Source organism: Macrosteles quadrilineatus, unplaced genomic scaffold (genome assembly GCF_028750875.1).
Source record: "Macrosteles quadrilineatus isolate MER2022 unplaced genomic scaffold, UCM_ALF_1.0 Scaffold_2__2_contigs__length_208266976, whole genome shotgun sequence".
NCBI lineage: Eukaryota > Metazoa > Arthropoda > Insecta > Hemiptera > Cicadellidae > Macrosteles > Macrosteles quadrilineatus.
In genome coordinates this window covers 36782109-36805302 of record NW_026542595.1, presented here as the reverse complement: position 1 = coordinate 36805302, position 23194 = coordinate 36782109, and the positions used below count along the sequence as shown (strand labels likewise).

The 23194-nt window shown below is 33.3% G+C and overlaps 1 protein-coding gene across 3 annotated transcripts in view; it reads left to right on the top strand.

The window, feature by feature from the left end:
• LOC128985943 (complexin) overlaps window positions 1-23194 on the top strand; it is a 590501-nt gene that overhangs the window by 338204 nt on the left and 229103 nt on the right. For 2 of the 3 annotated variants that reach the window (XM_054405941.1, XM_054405944.1), the window contains exon 4: window positions 10682-10715. The gene's annotated coding sequence lies outside the window, so the exon portion shown is untranslated. Of the gene's footprint in view, window positions 1-3355; window positions 3489-10681; window positions 10716-23194 lie in introns of those variants that run through there. The other variant, XM_054405943.1, reaches the window with a different exon arrangement.

Below are 23194 nucleotides of genomic sequence, written 5' to 3'. Positions count from 1 at the left end.
AACAAATTCAAAATAGCAGTCAAAATTAATATATTTTAAATCCCTTAAAAAGAATTACCTCACAAATGCATATATCATATATTTTTACAAAATTATTGTATGTCATGTAGCTCTTATTGGTAAAGAACACATAGGCAAAAAGACAGAAAACACGAGCATTTTCTATTTGATTGAACTAAGAAACAAACGCAGCATTTTACAGGGAGTTCGCATGTGCACACTATAGGATGAAAGTTTAATACTTGGTAAAATCCTCAAAGTTTTACTTTTGTATATGTAGCAAAGAGCAAAGGTTTCAGCCTTAACTGGCTAAAGATACGTGCAGATGGGGCTGGTTAATTGTTATATACTACCGGGGTTATGTGTTGTGTGGGTCACTATTTTCTGGCCGTCCTACTCAAAACTACATTTCTTTTACTTTAAACTAATCACTTTGTAAAAAAATATCAAGGATACACCTTGGAAATCTGTTATCACTAACTTTTCGTTTCCTTTATACGGTATGTTTATTTCTGTGAACCTGAAGAATTTTGTGAATAATTTGATAGTTAAAATGATAGTAATCTGTAAAAATATGAAAGTACCACCGAAGTATAAATTTTATGATTTAAAAAGTGCTTTCGCATGTTATTTTCCAAGTATAATTCAAGCGGATTAAGTACTTTTTAATAAACCAACGAAAGAGAATAAAACGTGAACTGTGCCATGGGTAAGATATGATTATAATTTAACTTTCAAATTACCTAGCGTGGTATGAAGAGTGCCATTGCAGTGTAATGTGAGGACAACGCTGGTATTGAACAGTTCATCTCCACAGAGAACAGTATTCAATAAATATGAAGATATCAAATGGAAATCTTGTGGACTATTTAGTGGTGTCATGTACTTTTTGGCAAATATTTTTTTCCCGCTAACCTAAATTTATAGTATTCTAACTCAAGATGACAAAAAAGTTATGTATGCGGTTGATATTTTTTTTATTTATGTATACTATGTTTTTATTTAGTGCAACATTATCCTTATAATTCTTTTTTTTATGTTTTTCGAAATTTCAGGCTCTTCTATGGATTTGAATTGTGGTAAGATTGTTGGTAAAGGGTCTGATCATCGAGAAACATATTTCTAACTACTCATTGCCAACTTTAATCTCTCTAATATTTTTATCCCATTTGTGTTCAAATTCAAATGCATTTATTTCTGATACTCTAAGGCGGTCTGTGGCAGGCACTTATTATGAATCAGAGTTTATGGCAGCAATACTTAACTGTAAAAGCAGATTAAGAAATAATACACAATTGCATTTTCTTTTCTGTCTTTGGGTTGCCTGGTTCTTGGCCCATGAGGTTTTGTTATATGGTAATGGCAGTGCCTGTCCAGTGTTACCACAAGTGGGATTTTATACAAAAAAATGGGATTTTTGATTAAGAGTTGGATTAAAATGAGATGAGTGATAAAACGGGGACATGCCTCTGACCTCTATTTATCTTTTAAATTTATTTTTAAATTTATATTTAAATTAATCGAAACAATATTTTTAATTTAGTTTTTAGACAAAACAATCCTCATTTAACTGATTAGTTGCAGTATAGTTCTATTACCACAGTATGATATTTCATTGTATAATAAAGATATAATTTTTTCATTTAACAAATTTAGTGCCAAAGATTTAAAATTGTTCCGATGGTTGGTTTCTAACACACACACAAACGGTCAACTTTCAACACAACGCCCACCCTTCAAGGTACGCACATTTTGAATTAAATTTGCTCTTATTTACTTATGTTACGCACTCGAGATATCTTCCTGGTCTTACAAACATTGTGATTCTAACTAGTGCTCATTATAAGGCTAATAAAATCAACATTAAGAGTGACCGCACTTCTGCGGTGAACAAACAGGGAGTTTTATAAATGTCCCAAAAATAAAGGCAAACCCTGTCAATGTAACATAATAATGTGTAGTCAAAGAATTGACCAGCACTACACATTGTTTTTGTAATAGCACAACACATTGACGCCTACCAAGAGTAATATACGTAGCACTTAGCAAGGCAACAAAAGAAAACGAGCTCTTGTAGCATGTAGTTTGTGGACAAAGTGGTTGTTATTTATCTTGACATTTCAATTTCACTATTGTACAGATCAGTAATAAACTTAACAATGCGAGGGAAGCAAATCAAGTGAATATTACGTTTATATCATGCTCATTAGGCGAACGGATGCAACCGATGTGTAAACCATATATGTAGATCATTGTGTCATGGTATTATTTTATTTGTCAGACAAACCATTCAGTTGCTTTAATTGTTACATAAAGTCAGTGGAATTTTATTAGACGAGAAACTCAAGTGTTTTTAGATGAAGCAGTTTTAACCTCTCGAATGGTTTATGATAAGCCTGGAACTGAACCAGTTTATCTCGTACTGAAAAACATCCACTCGACTAACACAAACCCAGTCACAAATATCAATGTCCAGTTAATCCGATTTTCCAATGTTTAATGTTTGATTAGATTGTCTGCCGTTCTTATCCTACCTATACATTAAAAACTAACTATTACTAGTAAGTACTATTCCTTAAGTATTACTCTTGATAATTGTGTAACGTGTGAATCAATTAACAAATATTTGTACGAATGATTCACTGCCAGGAAAGAATGTTTTCCAGTTGAAAGCTGAAACTAAAACGAAAAGTCAACTCCGCATTAAGGATAAAAGTTAGCGATTCAGTAATTTTAAATGTTGACAAAAGAGCTTGCGTTTTATTTAGTTGGTTGGTTTAGTTTATTTAACGTTGAGCTTGAAGTTAATTCTCAATCTAATTCGTCTACAGAACAACATTTAAGACTATTGTATTCAAGACTAAATATTTAACATAATCATAGTAGTTTGCTTAACTCGTGTCGTGAAAACTTGCTATTTGGTTGAATTATAAGAAACAGATTTGATTATGGAGAAATTTGGCCATAGTAAAAAGATCGCAGATATTTATTTCCTACTGTACAGATATACGATTTTACAAATTTTCTATAATATCACTATCGAAAATGGAAAAAACATTGTTTTTACCTCATTAGATAAATTATATTTAAGAAAATATTACATTACACGTGTTAAAAAATCCCAACTAGTTATAAGAGGCACATGACTTATTAAATAAAAAACATATATTATTTTCTAATTACAAACTAAGATATCGTCGAGTACCATTTAGACTATAATTATACAACAGTCAGAAAATCGTCATGAAATAAATGCTGGTTTTAGGGAAATTTAGCGTTTGCGGAACTCGGTTGGCAAGCCTGCAGTGGCGCTGTCAGCTGATTATTGGGATTCTGAGTCAGATTGGCAGTGCGTGCCAACCAGGACAGTCGAAGTGTGTCAAGTCTGTGCTAGTGCCTGCTTTCGTATTTTCATTATTGAATTTTTGGGACTACGTTGTGTATTGTTTTAAAATATCTCTTCACCCGACGATCAAGACACAAACAAGGTAATATTCTTACAATATTGTGTTATTTATGAAAGTATTTTCTTATATCTTCTTGTAGTGGCAATGCATTATAATCATAATGATGAACTACTCGTATTTCATTTTTTTACTCAAGATTTCACACATTAACAGATGTGTTAATGTTTAATACATCAAGTCTTGAAATACAAAATAGCAACGTATACTGTTTTGCAGCTTAACCTAAAAGGTTTATAAAATTAAAATATTAAAAGAGGGGGTTGTTTATTGATTGTTCTTGTAATGAATACAAATTACAATAAAAGGTATTAGACCTATTGCATATATTTTTAGAAATAATATTGATTTACGTATTGATTATTGATATTAAAAATAGGTCTATTTTTACTATTTATTTGTAATTCCCAAATTAAAGTAATATGGGTTTTATTAAAATCCCATATTTAATTAATAAACAAATAAAAGTACCAACCCATAGACAGTGTCTTTGAAATCTAGTTTTGAAAATTTACTGACAGAACAAACAGTAGGATTAAATTTTAATATATGAAATGTTTATAATAATACTCGTAAACTGCATAAAATATTATCAAAAAGCCATCACCGTCCATCACAATGGTTTAATGGGTCGGGTCATTAAAGATGACATTACAAGATGCGATCATCAAACTTGCATATTATAACTAAAACAATCCATAGTGACTCTCTAAAATCCTTTCATACTCATGTATCGTACGTAAGTTTAATGAATGATTTTACGTTTTAAAATTTTCAAACTGATTAAATATCCCCACCCCGGAAGGAGGTGTATCTTATTAATATAAGTTTTCAATGTATTACTCTAACATTAAGCCTTTAATGTATGTGAAATTAGAAGTAAATACATGTAAACAAGTTTCAATTTATAGAATATTCCGAAAAAATCGTAAGACTTACAAATATAAGTATTAACTATATACACAGCATTAATGATGCAGTCAATGGTATGAGTTGGAAATCGATAAGCTCTAAAGTGTTTTTACACAGGAGGATTTAAAATATATCCATAAAACCCGTAATGAAAAATCACAAATCAAAACAGCTTCTATTCAGTGTTGACTGATTCGTTACGTCACTGTATTGGTTGATGTTTTCATTTCCTCTTATCAGAACTCTGATAAAACTTGCATTCATACGACGTTGACATTTCATTAGTCTGTTGCTGTGTGTTGGCAACGAAGATATTTAAATACTGTTTTCTGTTAGTGTGTTAGTAGTAGAAAATGAACAATTAATTAATCATTTTACACTATAACCAGAATGCTAATAGGTTTTTATAAATATCAATATGTATTAGCATTAGTGTGTGTTGTGTTTGTTTTTATGTGCAGTTGGGATCTGTAATCAGGCAGTTAAATCGGACTAATCTATATTCGAAAGATCTCACTAATGTTTTAAACCATAAGATGATACTGTAGTAAATCAATCGAAACGTTAGGTAGAGCAACGTTGTAAATTTTATAGTAACTTAAATTATTTATTTTTCGTGGTTCTTTTGAAAACCATTTTGTACTTTCGTTGGAAAGACTAACAATGGATGGAGTCGATAGCTAAATTTCTCTTTGAATTTGCTAAAATTTAATCAACATTTTTTAGAACTATGAAAAACACCTTCATAAAATGTAATTAGATTTCAATGTCGATTAAAAAGTAACTATGAGTGGGCCACCGTAGCGCGTTCATATTGATTAACATGTTGAATAGCCAATTACGGAACCTGAGCTGTACGATTAGTTTTTTTTTTATTAGAGATATTTATGTAACGAAATATCTCTAATGATTTTAGCGGGTGCTGCTATGGAGGCACCATTGCCATATAATCACTTATATAATATGCACTCATCACTAGTGCAAGGATATCCTATTTGTCTTTACTCTGATATGTGTGTCAAACTGCGCCCTTATGAATTGAGAATACCACCACCCAACTCTCCATTGTACACCTTCCTTTCATAACACCTTTATACAGTAGATCATTAAGTGATTACGTGATAGATTTTGTTTTATTTATGACTTTCATTTGTTCTTGTAGGTGACCTTTTAAGGGAATGGGACGTGATATGGCTTTGTTATTATCTAACGGCGACATTTTGTTAGATCTAAGTGCAGAAACGATCCCACTCAGAAAATTGAATCAGCAAACTTTGGATTTGAAGGCGAGCACTTACCATTCGACTTAGGGGTACTGAGGGTTTTCGTCTGAAGTTTTCAAAAAGTTGTTTGAAAAAAAAATAATAAAGATCGTTGACCAAATTTTATGAAGAATCTTAATAACGTAAAATGTTAATATGCTTTCTGTATCAACCACGTAATATATCTTTTGATTAGCTTAGGGTTTAAGTGTACAAGATTGTTTGTCTTTTAATCTGAATTAAATTATGATAAATGTTTTTATAGAGGAACTATGTATAGAAGTTTAAGCAATCTTTGTTTACAGCTACTGGGTATCCTAAATAAAACAGGAGCAGTTATTAGTTTGCGTTACATTGGTGGTTATGATAGCCTTTTTAAATGTGGAAATCTGCGAAAATCATATAGTTTTAAAATGTTTCCTGTAAGAATTAGGGAGACAAATAGGTCGCACATATTTTTCCCACAATATTTGATATATTATTTTTTAATAAATCACAGAGTGTTTTGACAGTTTGGGGGGAGGGGGGGGGCGAAGCGTGGGAAGTGAGCGGAAGTGTCATTACGTGCACTGCATGGACCTACAATTAGAGTCAAGGTCACTTGACCTGCTTGTGTGAGCAGACAACGATACAGTCACGCCCTGGTGTGAGAGTGCCGCCACTAAAGTAATGAGGCAATTACAATGTCAACCTCGAGCTGAGATAAAACAATCAACAAATGAACTGAAGAAATGTTTTAGTGGACTTAAGAGAGAAGTTCAATGATTTGATCCTAGACTAAATTAATTGAATGAAGCAGTTAATCTTACTATACTGTGTTCAGTATAGTAAGATTTTATTGTAGTTTTTTTTTGTTTTAGGAAAATTGGGTTCATTATAATAAATTTATTTGTAATAAAAAAAAACTTGTGGATATAAAGATTTGGGTAGTCACCGCTGAGAGGTCAAAACAGTGACGACGTGAAAGGTGATCGTTGTATGTGTTGTATCAAGCGTGCTCCATGTCCAGTACCTCAAAATATGTTTTCTTGGACCCAGCCTCCTCATCCTAGGACGTTAGGCTTGATCCCAGTACCGTTTGTACATTACTTCTAGGCTTGGAGCGTCACGGCGTCATCACATAGATAAAATTGATTGTGATCTTACCATTACAATCTACAATCAAACACTCTCATCATTGCTGTTTACTGGGGAGGATTTCTACAGCGCAAGTCCTCCCTATGAGCTTGAATCCGGAGATTTACTTCAGCTGTGAGATAGGTCAAGCAGATACAAGCTACGTATAGCCCTTTTTGCACAAAAATCTGTCTTTGCAAAAGCTAAAGAGCAGCAACACCACGTTTTAAATTAGGGCTCTCACAACAATGTAATTACAATAAAATATTGTGGATGTTGTTTTTCAAGACGATAGCTTTCAAATATTTTTGTGTAGCCTTATAGTAATCTAACAATATTAAAAACCGGCATTTATTTTTCAACAATAAGTCTTCATGTGAAACAGAGACCGGGATGTCACCAAACCATGGTGAAGGTGTGTATTTTGGTGTGTAAATATGAGTGTAGAATGGAATGAGAAACCTTTCGAAGTTGTTACAGACTAAGAGCCACGACAGCTTGGGTCCAATTTCGAACAAAAAAGCCCCTAACTTATCTCAGGATCATACGGGCGACCTGAGCACTTTAACCACTCAGCTACAGTGTACACATTTATCGTTACACGTTAACTCTTTTTGAGCAATATCCCCACACACGAATGACATTTAATAAGGACACGCTCTTAATACAGACCGCTCCCTCACTAAATATATTAAAAACCTTATCAGGTGTGGAAATCCTATTAAATTATACTAGCTGTTACCCACGGGCTTCACCCCGTTTGACTTCATTAGTATTAATAAAACTATTGATTGGTTAAGTTAAGCTGAAATAAACAAAACAGAATACAGTAATACAAACAAATAATCAAACCTGATTTTAATAAGGTAAATAAATTGAAAGAATAACAAACAAATTGGTGCAGCTGGGGTATTTTTAGCATTAGGTATATGGAAAGTTCTCTTTAGAAATGAATTACGACCTTAAAGGGCCATAAAATAATGGATAGTTTTACGCAAGGTTTCTTGTCATGATGAACTATTTAAGTATATGGTTTATGGGGTTGTGACTTGTTTGTTAGTTTTCTCAAAAGTTCATGGGTACTTTGGGATTTATATATGGATGTGCTAAAATTACTTATTTAATTCAATTTATCTTATATAATTCTTAAAAATAACTCTTAGTCCGGTCGCAATCCCATTATAAATAACTGCAGTACAACTGCGACACAATATCCCAAAGCCAATACAATCAAGCCGTAAATTTAGACGTTATAACGCCTGCACAAGAGTTATGGAACGCCGACAGGTTTGACAGTGCAGGAGACACGGAGCTTTTCGTTTAGTCACTTTCTTGTATCACCTGCACATTTTCATCCTGGTTCTGTTAAGCGTTGATAATAGTTTGATTACCTAAAGAAAAATTGTAATTCATATCTGTTATATAACGTGTACAATTTAGTTGTTTTTCATGCATAAAGTACGGCAAGATGTTATAAGTTGAAACGTTACGTAGAAGTATTTTTTTATCAACGATTTAGTTAACCTCTCGATGATTACACTAAAGCGAAAGAGTTTCAATTGTCGAGCAAGAGGTGAGCAGGAGGATTTACCGATGTGCTCAGTAGATATTATCATTATTTACTGGACGCGATCCCGCCCTCTCAGAGAGCTATGAAGGAAATTACTTTTTAAGGAAACTGGCTTATTCTAATATTACCTTTTCCACCATCGATTTGTTCTAATTTAGTTTACAGCTGCTCGTACACACTACAGTTATATTAATAGCGTATGAAAGTCTTAAATTACAGATTTTTAGTTCTCATTGGCAATAAATAGAACTATTTGTAAATGGCCGGCATTTATTTTGACCAAAGAGTTTTGACTATTCATTTAAAATGTACCCTAAGGTACTATTTAAGGTCCTAACCATTGACTAGCAGAAGATCCAAACAGTAATTTTGGTATACATTCAAATTTTCAGATATCTTTGTAAGTCATGCTTGGTTTTATGGCACCCTGTGGAAAGTCCATATTTATATGCACTTCTTTTATCCGGATATTCTCAAGTAATTGAGATTAAAGAAAATGTCAAGTTGTTTGTTACTAGGATATCTTTGGATGATTGTTCGTTTAGAGATTGTAAGTTTTAGGACCGTCTACTGGGAACGGGGAGATGAAGATGTAAATGCTAACTGATATATTCTGCCATAATAAATCACAAGATCATACTGGTGAACGTCTCTCGCGACAGGCTGCATAATTAATGACATAATCCCCGCTTATCTCGTTCCTAAGGGTAGCTTTTGGCTGTCGTATATCTTACTTCGGAGCGGTATCATCAGGTTTTCTCTAAAGCTATTTTTCGTGTTCTTGAATATTTAATTTTGAAAAGAATACATATAACTTTGCTGTCAAACCAAAATATATTGAGGATGATGATTTAGCGATATAAAAAAAACATTCTGAGGCATGTAACGATTAATTCCGTTGGAAAAAATAAACTCCACAAATGGAACTTTATTTGCATTTTAATTTAACAGAGTAATTGACTAGTTAGATTTCACCTAGCCTACGTTATTTCCCTGTAAGAACTGTTCCATCCTGAATAGGACAATATTTCATTTAGTATTCAATCAAGAAACAATGTTTCATCAGTAGCCTATTCCAAGGCAACACCAGTAAATCATTGCAACTGAGATGTTATATATCAAACTCTCCATGTTACTATACAAAATATACTTTACAGATTACAAGTGTTCATCGTGTACGGCTTACGCGTAATGGTAGAATAGCAGCATTGAGTTGAGCTGTGATAACAAATAACGCATTCACTTTCCTTATCAAATCCTGGAGGATCATCCGTCACTAGCATGCCGCGCCTTTACCCTCTCCTCACCCCTTCAGACTCTCTCTCTCTCTCTCTCTCTCTCTCTCAAACACACACACACACACACACAGGTCACCACACACTCACACTTGTATACATGTACGCCTCGCTGGCTACTAAGCAGATTGCCGAATTAGCATCACACAAATCACAGCACCACCTCACAATTTTGTACAACTCAAAAGCACATTATTTAGATGTGGATTCAGGCATAATAGACGAGATGGAACTAGAACAACTCGTTTTCTAAATTTTCTTAATGCTTTTTAATGTTTTTATAACTTATATATACTATATTCATGAGTAGTTATAAACAAGATAAAATTTAATATATATTAATAACATCTGTGTAAACTGTAACAATTTTAAAATTATCTTTTAAAATTTGTCCATCCATAGTATAGTAAAAAACCCCCATCACGTATCCAGCCGAACAGTATAAGTATTGTATGAATGTTGCTGTATATGAATGTGTCAGTGTTAAAATAACAAATTAATAAAAGCTTTATTATTATGGGTATTGCATTACCCAATTGATTTGAATTTTGTTTATCATGTGAAAAGGCAGTTGTGTGTGTGAGAGGGGTGGGGTTTTGAGTTGAAACGATGTGTAAACTCCTGTATTTAAAATAATCCTAATAGTTTAAAATTTAAAGATGTTCATTTTATTGTGTGTTAGGAAGATAGACTTTTGGATAGTTTATTCAAACTACACCAGGACCTATTAAAATGATATACTATATCAAAGAAATAAACTTCCTCACTCCAACATCGATAAATTGTAGCCTATCGTGTGTTTTCCATTTAGCCGCAGTTGTCTGGTGCCCATCAATAAATGGGAATCCCGTCGACTGCTAGCTGGTTCGTGCTCTCGTCGATGCTGCTGCCTACGTGACAACGATGCTGATTTTATTTGTTCCATATTACTTGTATTGCAGTTCCTATGTTGCATCACCATGTAGCAGGCATCATCCAATAGTTTAACATAGTCCATACGTATAAATTTAAACATTGAACCAGCCTTATTCGATGCTCTTATCATATTTTTCCTCTTTTTAGGAACGACTCTCAAGGCCAACTCATATTTTATTTTGTAAGTATCTCATTATTTATTGATTACCTAAGACATTTTAGCTGTACCTAAAACATACCAAACACATATGTAATTAGCAATTTCACTTATACAAAAACCTACTTTCATATATACCAACATTTTGGTGATCACAAGAACATTTAGCCTGAGCAATCAGAGCGTGGGTGGAGTGTGTGATTAGTTAGAATCCTGGTTGTAATTTGGCGGGATCGTTATGATCCGCGTAAAGTGTGGGACCGCAATTAAATGGGAACGCTGCGACGAAATGGAACGTCTCCGAGTCTTTCTTTATGAGGCGATCAGCCCGCGGGTCTTCCAAATAACACCTTCCTTCCCCGTCCCCACCACCAACCAGGAATTATATCGACTGTGGCTAGGTTCAGCGAAATATATTTGTAAATCTACATTATAATTTTAATGTAATGTGTGTGTTCAGCTGATAAATAAGCTGAATACTCTATTTATTATGTCAACCGTCAACACGACTCTCTGTAAAGGTGGACGCGGCGTTTATGGTTGCATTCAATTATAACTCATTCTCTTAAGTTTACCACCAACTAAGAAAGTGCCAATAAACAGAAATTTTTATTCATCATAGAATTGTAGACTGACAATGTACAACTGGTGTCTTTGGATTCTGTACTACATAATGTAGACTGACAATGTACAACTGGTACCTTTGGATTCTGTACTACATAATGTAGACTGACAATGTACAACTGGTACCTTTGGATTCTGTACTACATAATGTAGACTGACAATGTACAACTGGTATCGTTGGATTCTGTACTACATAATGTAGACTGACAATGTACAACTGGTATCTTTGGATTCTGTACTACATAATGTAGACTGACAATGTACAACTGGTACCTTCGGATTCTGCACTACGTAATGCCCTCTATACGTACCAGTTGAAGATAGTTTTAGCTTAAAGTTGCTGAACAGTTGGCAGAAAGTTTCCAATACCATTCTGGTAAAATTAAGGGACGGGGTGAAATTAATACTAGAAAATTGAATGTCTACTTGTCGGTAGTGTTTTAATATTAATGAACTGCATAGTATCTGTTTTAACAATCGTATGTAAAACTAAAAGGCATTACAAGTAATATTTCCACACTTTATAAGATTTAAAATCTAAATTAAACACTTCTTTATTTAATTTACTTCAAGAAAACGACGCGACGAATGTACAAAGACGCATAAATACATAACAAAACAGACTACTCCACTCAGTGCATTCTCGCTTCATTCTAAAGTTTAAACGAAACAACACGAAAAGTTTCTCAATGATTTCAATGAATATTAATTGCCTACCTTGCCTCTCATTATTTATTTAAAATGAATGCAAATTAAAGCCCCGATTCTAGTAAATAAAGTTCGATGGAAAAGTTTTAAATGAAAAGGTTTTTTATACAGAAGTTTGTCTCTGAAATTATTTAAATACCTACGTTTTGAATTGGAATACTTTGAGCTAACATCTGTAAACGATTAGGGTAGGTATATCGTAGTTGGTTTAACAACGTTTTATAATATTAATGTTTATTTTGAGACACATTCACGATTTATTCGCGCTTATGCTATACTTACATACCATTCGATTTAAAAATAGTATTCTGGATTTTTAAACTTTTATCCCTGTAAAGAAAAATAGGTAGTTGAGACGTTTTTTCCAGGAATGCATAAATACATTTATCAATAAATATATAACAGAAAAGAATCACTACGGAAAGAATGAAGCTATAAATTTAAAATTAAGTTTGAAAATCAGAGTCAGCCTTATTATAATCAGCAGTGATCCGTCAGAACCGTCTGCCCAGCACGGCTAGGCTGACCGATGTTACGACGGTATAAAATGACCGCGGCGCCGTTAACTAGTTTGATACCACCATCAATGTCGGCAGTATCCTCTGTTTAAGTGTTCTTCGACATTATATCGACATTTTTATTGTTTAAAGTTTCAAAACCCATTAAACTTTGTCGAACATTATTGCACCTTCATAAATTTATAAGAACCCAAAATCTGTTGTGACGTTATCCCTGTGATAAATATTAATTTATGGGCGAATGGATTTATTCTGTTGGTGTTTAAAATACGTATTTTTGTACATTTTCACCTTAAAAACGTTTCTGTCTTACATAAATATGTTGCACTTTATATGTTAGATTTCTTTGTATAAGTAGGGTAGTTATTTTTTCTATATTCTGTTTGTACAGTCATGGCGTATGACTTCTTTGAAAATTCTGTTGAGATTGTCTATTCCTTATTTGATCAGAAAATAGTGGAGTGTGTCCTCAGCCAATCTGACGTTGCTTTTCTAAATCGAATAATTCGTGAGATGTAACATCGGTAATGAATCACATCACTGGTGTTTTATTTTAGAAGACAATGACTCTGAACGAAAATTTTGAAACTTAAAATTATTAACACGTTTTTTTTTACTATAAGATTTATGGTTTGATTCATTTGTTTGCGAACGATTAAAGTCATATTTTGTCAACGTTTGTATACTTAATACTTAGTATTTTAGGCAAGTACTAGGTGCTTGGTACTATATGTGCGGAATTATTGATCTAACATCAATAAGTAAATAATTACGCCCTATGCTATATTCTATTTTTTTTTTATTTTTTTTGTATACCGATTACCCCAAATTTTGAAATTCCTAGCTTAGTATTTGTAGACTCCTTACTATGATACATTAACCCATAATGGTTAGTCCCAAACCTTTGCCTGGGGAAATTATTTTTGTAATTTTATATTTTAATGTGAGTTTAAAACGCTACGTCGTTTCACACTTCAGACGGTGTAAGTTTGTTTACTTATGAATATTCAGGACGACAGTCGTTCTCAAATGACTCGAAAACACTTCATAACTAAAATTATAATTCATGACAATTATTCAAAGAAAGAAAGGTTCCTATGAACATTTCTATATTTCTGATAAACATTGGGCAGATCTACCACAATTACAAACTGCTACAGTTACTAAACTAATTATATTCCTTCATAATATCAATACAATCATATAATTTAAACGACATTTAAAAAAATCTGACTAAAACTAAATTGCTGCAATATATAAATTTAGTTCTCTAAATTGCATGTTTGAAATTGTAATTGTACAACAAAAAGCTACAGAAGAGCAACGGGTACGGTTAGGTTGCTAACACAGGCCTGGACTAATTAAATTTACTAGGCTCGCAAACATATGCCCATCGGCAGACGCAATTGTTTTTCAGTCGATTAAAAAACACTCTTATGTACGAACTAACTATTCGGAAAACAAATCAATATGATCATTTTACATGGAGAGGCAAAACTATATATTAAAAACATATTGTCGTAAGGAACAACAAGTTTAATGTTTTGAGCACATGTCCAAAATCCCCAATATCTGTGATGACGACTGTGGGAAAGAGGACAGGCGCCGCGCCGGATGCAGCCCCGCCCGGCTGGAAGGTCTGGTCACTGATAATAAAAGTATAACAACAACGAAACCATGGCATTTAAATTTAAGATATGAAGAATTAACATTTATAAACTATCTAGTTCACTCACAAGTTAACCAAACTAAAAACAATTAATGTTACAGAAATCGTATTGTGATCTGAGCTTACCAATGACCTAACTTCGGACGAATATGGAGTTACTAACAACATGCCTGTTAACATACATTAACGTAAATACGAACTAATAAAGTGAATCTTTTTAAAGGAAACTTCGTACATGGTTTATTGTTTACACATTAAACCTTGAGGACATCAGTTTATCTATGCATCACTCATATTCATATTTAAGGCAAAAGTATGATAAGAATCTCGTCCCAAAGGGAAAGAGCTACTGCAGTATTATACACCGCATTATCGAAATAAAACCTAAGCATTTGAGTGACACGTCGGTAAAAACCCACGACTGAAGATAACTGCACCACTTTATGAGCAATTCTACGTCTTTACTGTTGCAATGTTCCATCGTAAATTGACTTTGTGTCCCTATTGTACTATTCCATCTATCCACCGTGAGAGCTATTGGCCTCATAAAAATCCATCTTATTTGCAAATAGCTGTTAAATGGTGAAGTTTACGTTGTTTATCAGACTTTAGGTTATTTATTTAGTATAAACCTCATGTTCTGAAACAATGCTAATCGTAAATGTGTGTATTGTTAGCATGTACAGTATATTGATCACACCGATGCCCACCACTGCAGTGTTCAACGCATGATAAAAGTGCTCGTAGTCCACGTAGGGTCCAGAACCTTGCACAGCGTCAGTTCTGTGGTCGGATGTAATTCGTTGCTGCCGGATCCACTTAGCGAGACTGGCAGTTGTGTAGAAGCGGTTGAATTGTTGGATCCTTTCATGAGTATTTTTTTTCTCTGAAAAGTGCCCGTAGTGCAATTTAACACAATAAGTTGAAGTGACATCAGATACTGTTGAGTTATTTAATTAAATTGTAATTTTTTTTTATTACAGTGTTCTTGAATAGTAAGAAAGATCTCCTTGCCTAGGAGTAGTTTCTTTTTTGATAAGTGCATCTAGAGATTGAGATGTACTGATGAAAACGGGTGACAGCATTAATTCATAGCTAAATTCCATTGATCGTTGGTAGGATTTAAATTAGATTTCGTCTGTTCTAACCAATAGACCAGCCGTACAGTCTTAAAAGAGTAAATATATTGTAAAAAGATCTCCAAATAGTTATACTAAATTACTGTAAAATTCTAAGATTCCTTGCATGATTGATATCCCACGAAAAATTTCACCAAAGCAAAGGTAGCATTTTATTTTCTCATGCAAATGTAAGTTCGCAAGTTGGTCAATCACATTTAAATCATGACATACTCTATTTAAACCAATTGGCTGGTTGGATAAAGATTTTTTACCCACGCGTTTTTTTTTATTATTTCTTCTTTATTTCACACATTTTGACATTATCTACGTAATTGTTACCTATATTTTCTACTGCTCGAATTACATTATGGTGTACAAAAACATCGTTTCAAAATGTTCATAAGTGCTATTAAAATATAATATTTAAATATAAAGCTTGGTTCCCACGGGGTGTGCATTTTTGCTCTTCACCACGCTTAGCTTGAAACTCGCGCATGGGGGGGATCGGAAATCCACCTTTCGTTGGCGTGGACTGTTCATTCGAGACGCGCTTCTTAGTCTATCTTTTTGATTTAATCTACTTAAAAAAGTCAACGATGGCAGAGTGTTGAGAGTTGTGCAGCGCAGTTGTTCGGTTTTTAGTAGCACTTTAGTGCAATCTTAGGCAACTAGTTGACAAGTTGAGTCACGATCTTAGTATTCTAAGAAGCTTGATACAGTGACCGTTCTGCAGCGAATAATTCAAGAAACTTCATATTGATGTTCTTTGGTCCAGGATCACTTCTTGAATATTAAAATGGTTATCTATGATCCTAAAATTTGTTGAATTAAGCAACCGGTTTCAAGGATAAAAACCTCACCATCAGGCTCTTGTTGTCACTTGCGAGATCATCGAGTTTTAGAACCACGCGAAAGACACTAACATTTAAATAATTAAAACACGAGACATATTGACAGACAATTAACATAAATTCAGGAACTAGTTCCACACACGACGAGGCACGGGCAGACGTGTTGTCTTGCTTTAGACTGGTCAGTCATGACAAAATGTATGATAACGCCTACCAATTAAATGCCTGATAATTTACTACTTAAGATTATAATTTCTTACATCGAAAAACTATACAAGTATTAAAATAATCTATTTATCTCAATCGTTATATTAAATCACACATTGAGGTTCCGAGTTGAAGAGAGAACTACACGGAGGTGATGGATGCTTCTCCAACAGCTGATAAGGAAGCTGAATACTCCATTTATTATGTCAACTGTCACACAATATCATAACACAACCATTCATCTTTGTACATTTTACCGCCTTAGACGAAGATTCGGGTTTTGTGCTATGCAAATATGTACATAATTACCATCAAATGATATTAAAATAATTTTGACAGCTCGTTTTATATACAGTTATACATATTTAACGCAAAAGAGTCTCCGTGAAGGTGGAGGTGGCACTTATGGTTGCGTTCAATTGTAAGTCATTCTCTTGTGTTTACCACCATTTAAGAAAGTGCTAATAAATAGGAAGTGTAAGACTATAGAGAAACTTTTACTAGCTTACATATAGTTTGCAACGGTATTTTCCAACGCAATCATTACATAAAAGACATTTTTACGTACGTAACTTTCAAAATCAATGATTGCATCATAAAGGAGCCTCGTACGGTAATTCCATTTTGAGTAACATCTGGCGTCTACATAGATATGTAGCTGATGTGTTATTTGAATGTTCAAACGTTAACAGAATTTTTCTGTGTAACAATATTACTCATGTACGAATGAATAGCAAAGCTCATTCCCACGTTGGGATAGCTTCCTGTTAGTTATAATAAGCAAATGCAAGTGAATAGTGACCTAACAGTGACAGCTCTTGAGTCCTCAGAACCCATAAAAAATTACATTTAATTAAAATAATTTTAAAATAATAATTAATTGAGGGGCATAAAAGAAATGTTTTGAAATTTTGTTGTAGTAGGTGGCAAACACTTGTATAAGGCGATATTGCATGGTAGAGAAACCGACCTCGACATTTTCTGGCTTCAGCTAGATTCAATTACCCTGGTTTGAACTTAGTTCCCCTCGTTTAATGTGTGGCGAACGTCAACTATCCAGTAATTTAGACTTCTTTCATTGTTTATTTCTATTGCAGTAATTAAAACTTGTATAAGTACAGTTCTGTGTTTATACCGAATTTATATTGCAGTAATTCAAACGTTTATTAGTAAAGTTTAATAATGTGATTTTATCTCAGATAGTCTATTATTTAAGTATTACATTGCATCACATTGTGCTGTGTCAGTTATTTGATCATGGACGTGCGGAGAGTAAGCTTGTGGTGTATGTAGCGACGGGGGGGGGGGGAGGGGGAGACCGGTCGACGAGGATTGTGAAACACTTGAAGGTTTCATTGATGATGATATTCGACTGGTTAACTGAGGTCACTTGACTATACAGTCAACAACACTTAAGTGAGCCAGATGATCTGCGTACCAATCTTCCGTTGCTCATTTCCCTCCTAATACTGTACCTGACATCCAAGTGTAATAGATGTTTTGAAAATAAAAATTACTTTTTATAAAAATGAGTTTTAATAATGCAATCACTGTGGTTATCAATTGTATCGTTAACTTCACGGTACTCGTATCGCCTTGTAAAAATAAACTAACATTGTACATACGAGTATACACATTTAAATATTAGTTGTAAACGTATTTTGTATAGTAACTATATATTTTTTGATTCGATACGTAGTGTTCAACTCTAACTATTTTTACTTTATTTGCAGCATATTTATTTATATTTCATATAAATCAGTCTAAAATTTTGTTTTCAAACCAAGTCTTTTTACATTATAAAAGAAATTGGTTTTGGGAGAAATTTTGTTCATAGATTAGTCAGAAGGACAAATGTAAGTGGTTGAATTTACAATATGTATTATTAGACTTTGTTAAATGTTACAATTAGTCAAATCAAGGACAATAAATGTACGGTAGAGAAAAATTCCGGATTGTGCTCAAGGTAATAGATTCGCTCTAAACAGCATTCCATATTATACCGTCACGAAACTAGCGTTCCTGAATTACCATACCAGTAAAACATACTGCAATTGCAGGTCTAATCACCACCTAGGCAATTATGGAGCATTAACTGTTATGTCCAATCGTATTTATATCGTGTTGTATTTGTATTGATCACAAACAAAATCTGAGCAAAGAGTAACCACATGCCGCTATGTTTGTCGTTATGTATTTAATTTGATTCTTAAGGTTGACCTATTTACTGAAAAAGTGTGTTTTTAAATATTTGCTATATTCGGATGTTTAACTTATATTCCAAGCTCACCCAACATGTTATTTAAAATATTTTTATTCGCATTGACTTAGATTAAATTATTTCAATCTTCCAACGATACAAAAAACGGTGTTTTTCTATCTTTAAACTTACAGTTTTCTTGATTTTCTTGCTGTACCTTCTTTTTTTAACATTTAATTTAATTTACAATCTGTTCAACAAAAATAGAACGATAAGCAAATATGATCAAATTTAAATACAGTAGTTAGTCTTTATCCAACAAAAAAGCTAACACACAAACTTTGCATATTGGTACAAAGTTTAAACGTTATAAATTCCTAAAAACGACAACTTAGGTCCAAAACATGGCATCTTTTCAATCTATATACACAGTTGCTGTTGTCCAATAAATTTAAAGCAAGGTAGTTAGTATGATACTCTAATTTATTTAAGTATTTGGCACTTGACCTTGAAATTTCTTCTTTGACCGTTGGGGTTCGACTGTCCCTGTGAAGCACTTCGAACCATGGTGCCTGGAGAATGTGCCTTAGAACCTTAGATTGGAATCTTTGGATGACGTTCAGATTTGATTCACTGGATGTACATCACAGTATGATACCACACGTCCACACTGGGTTTAGAATAGTTGCTGTACTTCATAATAATTTTTTTTTTTAATATTATGCATATAGCCTTATATATTTTATGATGTAGCATTTATTTTTGATCGACAGCTCTGAATTATGTACAGTACAGTTACTATGCAGCGACGATTTTCTTGAAAGCTCAAATATTTACAGAAATCTGATACCTCATCATCCAAAGCTTCACAGACATAAACATTCAGCACTAGAAGAGCCAACCAACGTAACGGCAGAGCATGGCCATTCATGTAGCGGCCATTACACCGGCTGTTTTGCAGATTTTGATACAACCGACCCTATTTTAACAAACATTACACAGCAGTGTTGTGCAGTTGAACCTCAGGTTCTCGTTCCTTACTTCTATCGAATAATAATTTCAAAACATTTTCAAAGATCAAAAACGCATAACTAATTGATTTTATCTATAAAGCAAAAAATTGCAAAACTAAATAAATGTTACGTACATAGTTTTAAGCCCTTGCACACTTTTACTTAAATTGAGCATTGCTGTTTAACTTTTTTTTACAAATTATACCACTAAAAATTACCATCAGAGTCTCCCAGCGTTTCAAGAGTCCCCAGAGTCCCAACGTACTCGTAGTACGTAAAAAATATACGACTATTTACATAAATATTGTTATTTAATACAAAGGTTTCAATAATTTGTATGTAAAAACGTTTTGATATTAAGAACGTTGAGTAAATCTATTATTAAAATAAAACCAGTCATTACTTTGTGATATTGTGACTTATTACTGCACAATTAACTTCAGTGTGGGTATTTGTTATTGATTATTAACATACAGAGTAAAACTTCAGTAAACCTTTTAATTATAGTAAGAAACGTATTTCAAAACATTATATTTTCATTAAATACTACCAGATACATATTTATTCACAACCGAAGTCACATTTATCCATGGAGGGTATAAGCGTGATACATGATTTGAATAACTTTCAATCCTCATTGTTTAAAATTTCGAATAATTTGTTATGGATACTAACAAGTATATACTCTTTGTTTACATGTAGTGTGGGATTCAATGATTTAACCCAGGGTTATTGTTTACAGCCAACCACTGAGCTAACGACGTATTGTTGTACTAAGCAATTATCGGTATGGCAGGGTATACGGTATTTAGGTGTAAGATGTTTGTTTGTAGTCGAGATAATCCAAAGCGAGAGAGAGACTAATAAGCTTAAGAGACTAGATCGTTAAGCCTTGTACATAACAGTTGGAATACTATCGACATTTCCAAGAATCTTAACACAGATTTACCATGCACTTATCCGGGTAACATGATAGAACAAAGGTTTTTTTCATTACATCACTTATACTTTAAAAAAATCTAAAGTTATTAGTGCTGCATCGTTAAGAAAGAGAATAATATCTATATGTATGTTATACAAACAATGTTTACCAACTTTCTACCGGGTGGTAAAGGATGTATATTGTATAATTACATAATTTATAGTGTTAGTTCAACCAAAATAAGTACTATTATCTCATACGATTTTAAAACTAGTTTATAAATGGCAGAATATTAAAAAACGTGACACTTATTTTCTAAACTTATTAACTATCCAATTAAGGTAAGGAAATAAAAATACCTTTATCCTTTTTTAAAAACCATTTGTGTATTCATAATGTTTTTAGTAGATAGTAACCATTGGAATGAACACATAACTTTTTTTACAGTAAAAACAACTTGATAAAAACTTGTGTTTAAATAAAGTTGCTAGGTGACGACTCAAACTGGGGCAGTGTTTGTACATGTCAAGTCAGTGCAAATTGCAATGTACTTTACGGGTTTTTGCAGCAATTATTGGTTACACAATTTCTTTTCTCTTCATATAACTTGTTGGGGTTTAAATTGTAGCTAACATACTTACATTTCCTGCTAAAATAAATATTATTGGTCATAGCTCATAGGCTGGGGTTTTTCACCGTGATATTAAATAGAAGTTAATATGCAGCTTAAGCTATTATTGTAACATCCTATTATAACCAATTTTAAATGGATATAATAGTTTTTACAATTTTTGATATTATTATTTACACTAATTAAGTAAAGCTAGTTAAAAGTAGCAAGTTGCACTTTTTAGAGATTCTCTAGTTTTACCCCTGAGTACGCTAGAGTTAAGTTATACGTTCTACCCTCCATCTCGATTTGGCAAATTTGTTAAATAAACACAAAGTTTCCAAAGTGATGACATTATAAATATGACGTAGAAACCAAAATCTTACTAATATTATAAATGTGAAAGTTTGTGTGTTTGTTTGTTTGTTTGTTTGAAGTTCAATCACGCATTAACTACTGAACGGATTGGGCTGAAATTTGGCATGATGATAGCTCACATTCCCAATTAACATATAGGCGATTTCTTATCTCAAAAATCCTTTCGGGCTTCGCCCCAGTGGCTCTGTAGTTCCCCATGTTATCCTTATGAGTAATCAAATTTTTAAAGGGAATTAAAGAATTTAGTCAGCTGTTTCAACTTAAAAGGTTAGTTCTATGATATGAAAAAGCATTAAAAAGTTATAAGATTTACCAACAGGGTGAAGCACTATTATTTTTATTGCATTTATGAAAACAGCTACTTTGAACTAAGCGCCACAAAAAAAATGTGATACACAATGGGAACTGTCAAAGTAGGATTGTTTACAATTATATGTTTTTAATTTCATAAATAATTTGTAATATTTTTAGAATTAATTTATTTTTCTCTATTGTTTAGGTGAAGTGGTAGAACATTATGGCTAAACTGTGGCCTCCCCCATTGAAAAAGTAAACCTCGAGTATAACTGCAATACGCATTTTATACTTATATGCCAACCCCGTACGAAGTACGGGTACTCTGCTAGTATGTATATACAAGCTTTATTCTTCTGTTGTATGTTAACTTTTGTGCAAGTAAGATGAGTTTATGTTGCATAGCAATAAAGGATGAGAGAATTCCTTCCTTTCTTACTGACTACGAACAGCTTATTCCTGATCCAGGATTACATGATAAACCCCATGATCAAGGGAAGCTTTATTCAGTTTTAAGCTACCAATGTTTCTTACATCCCGACCAGCCAACCTAAGGAATTTGTAAAGTAGCATACTAATTACTAAGGTTCTAAAATGTAATATATTTCTTGCTACACTACAACTCAGGGCCGGTTCTAGGAATTTTTCAGAGTTAAGCGAACACCCGAATCAGCACCACTTAGAATTCCCCCCCCCCCAAAAAAAAACCATGAACATAACTTAACCGTATTTGTGAATTTTTTCCCAATCACTTTGGGAAGAATTCTTTTTTTAAGTTTAGGTAGAAGAATACTAACTTGCAATAAAACGCTGTTTATTATTCGCAGAAATGTGACATTTATACACTTTTACTCATCATATAAACTATAGCAAAACCAAGGACACACTAAAAAAACAGTCCGTAATGTAATGTTCGTCAAGCATGACGTCACGATAGAAGACGGCAATGACGTAATGTTTGCCGTTTGTGATCAGCTGCTTGTTTTAATCTTTCCTTGGAAAATAAATAAATACCTACGTCATTCATTGCCGTCTTCTATCGTGACTCTTTTGGGCTGACTGGGGTGGTAGGTTAGTTCCGCAGATAATGACCCAACGATCACATAAGACCAATAGATGGAGCATGTTGGCCGCGACGTGAAGCCAGTATTTTTCACTAATCTTAACTAAGATGGCGGCTGCCGGCTGTGATGAGCCCTAGTACCGCGCGCAACTAATTAAATGTTAGTCGATAGCAATGGTATCCATGACAATACGCCTTTGTATTACAAATATTTCTGTTAATAACACAATGACCTTCAAAATACGCTTTTGATTTTTCTTCTAGCGTTTACCGTTTCTTAGAAAAAGTTAGTTTACATAATTAACAACAAAAACTTTTTAGGCGA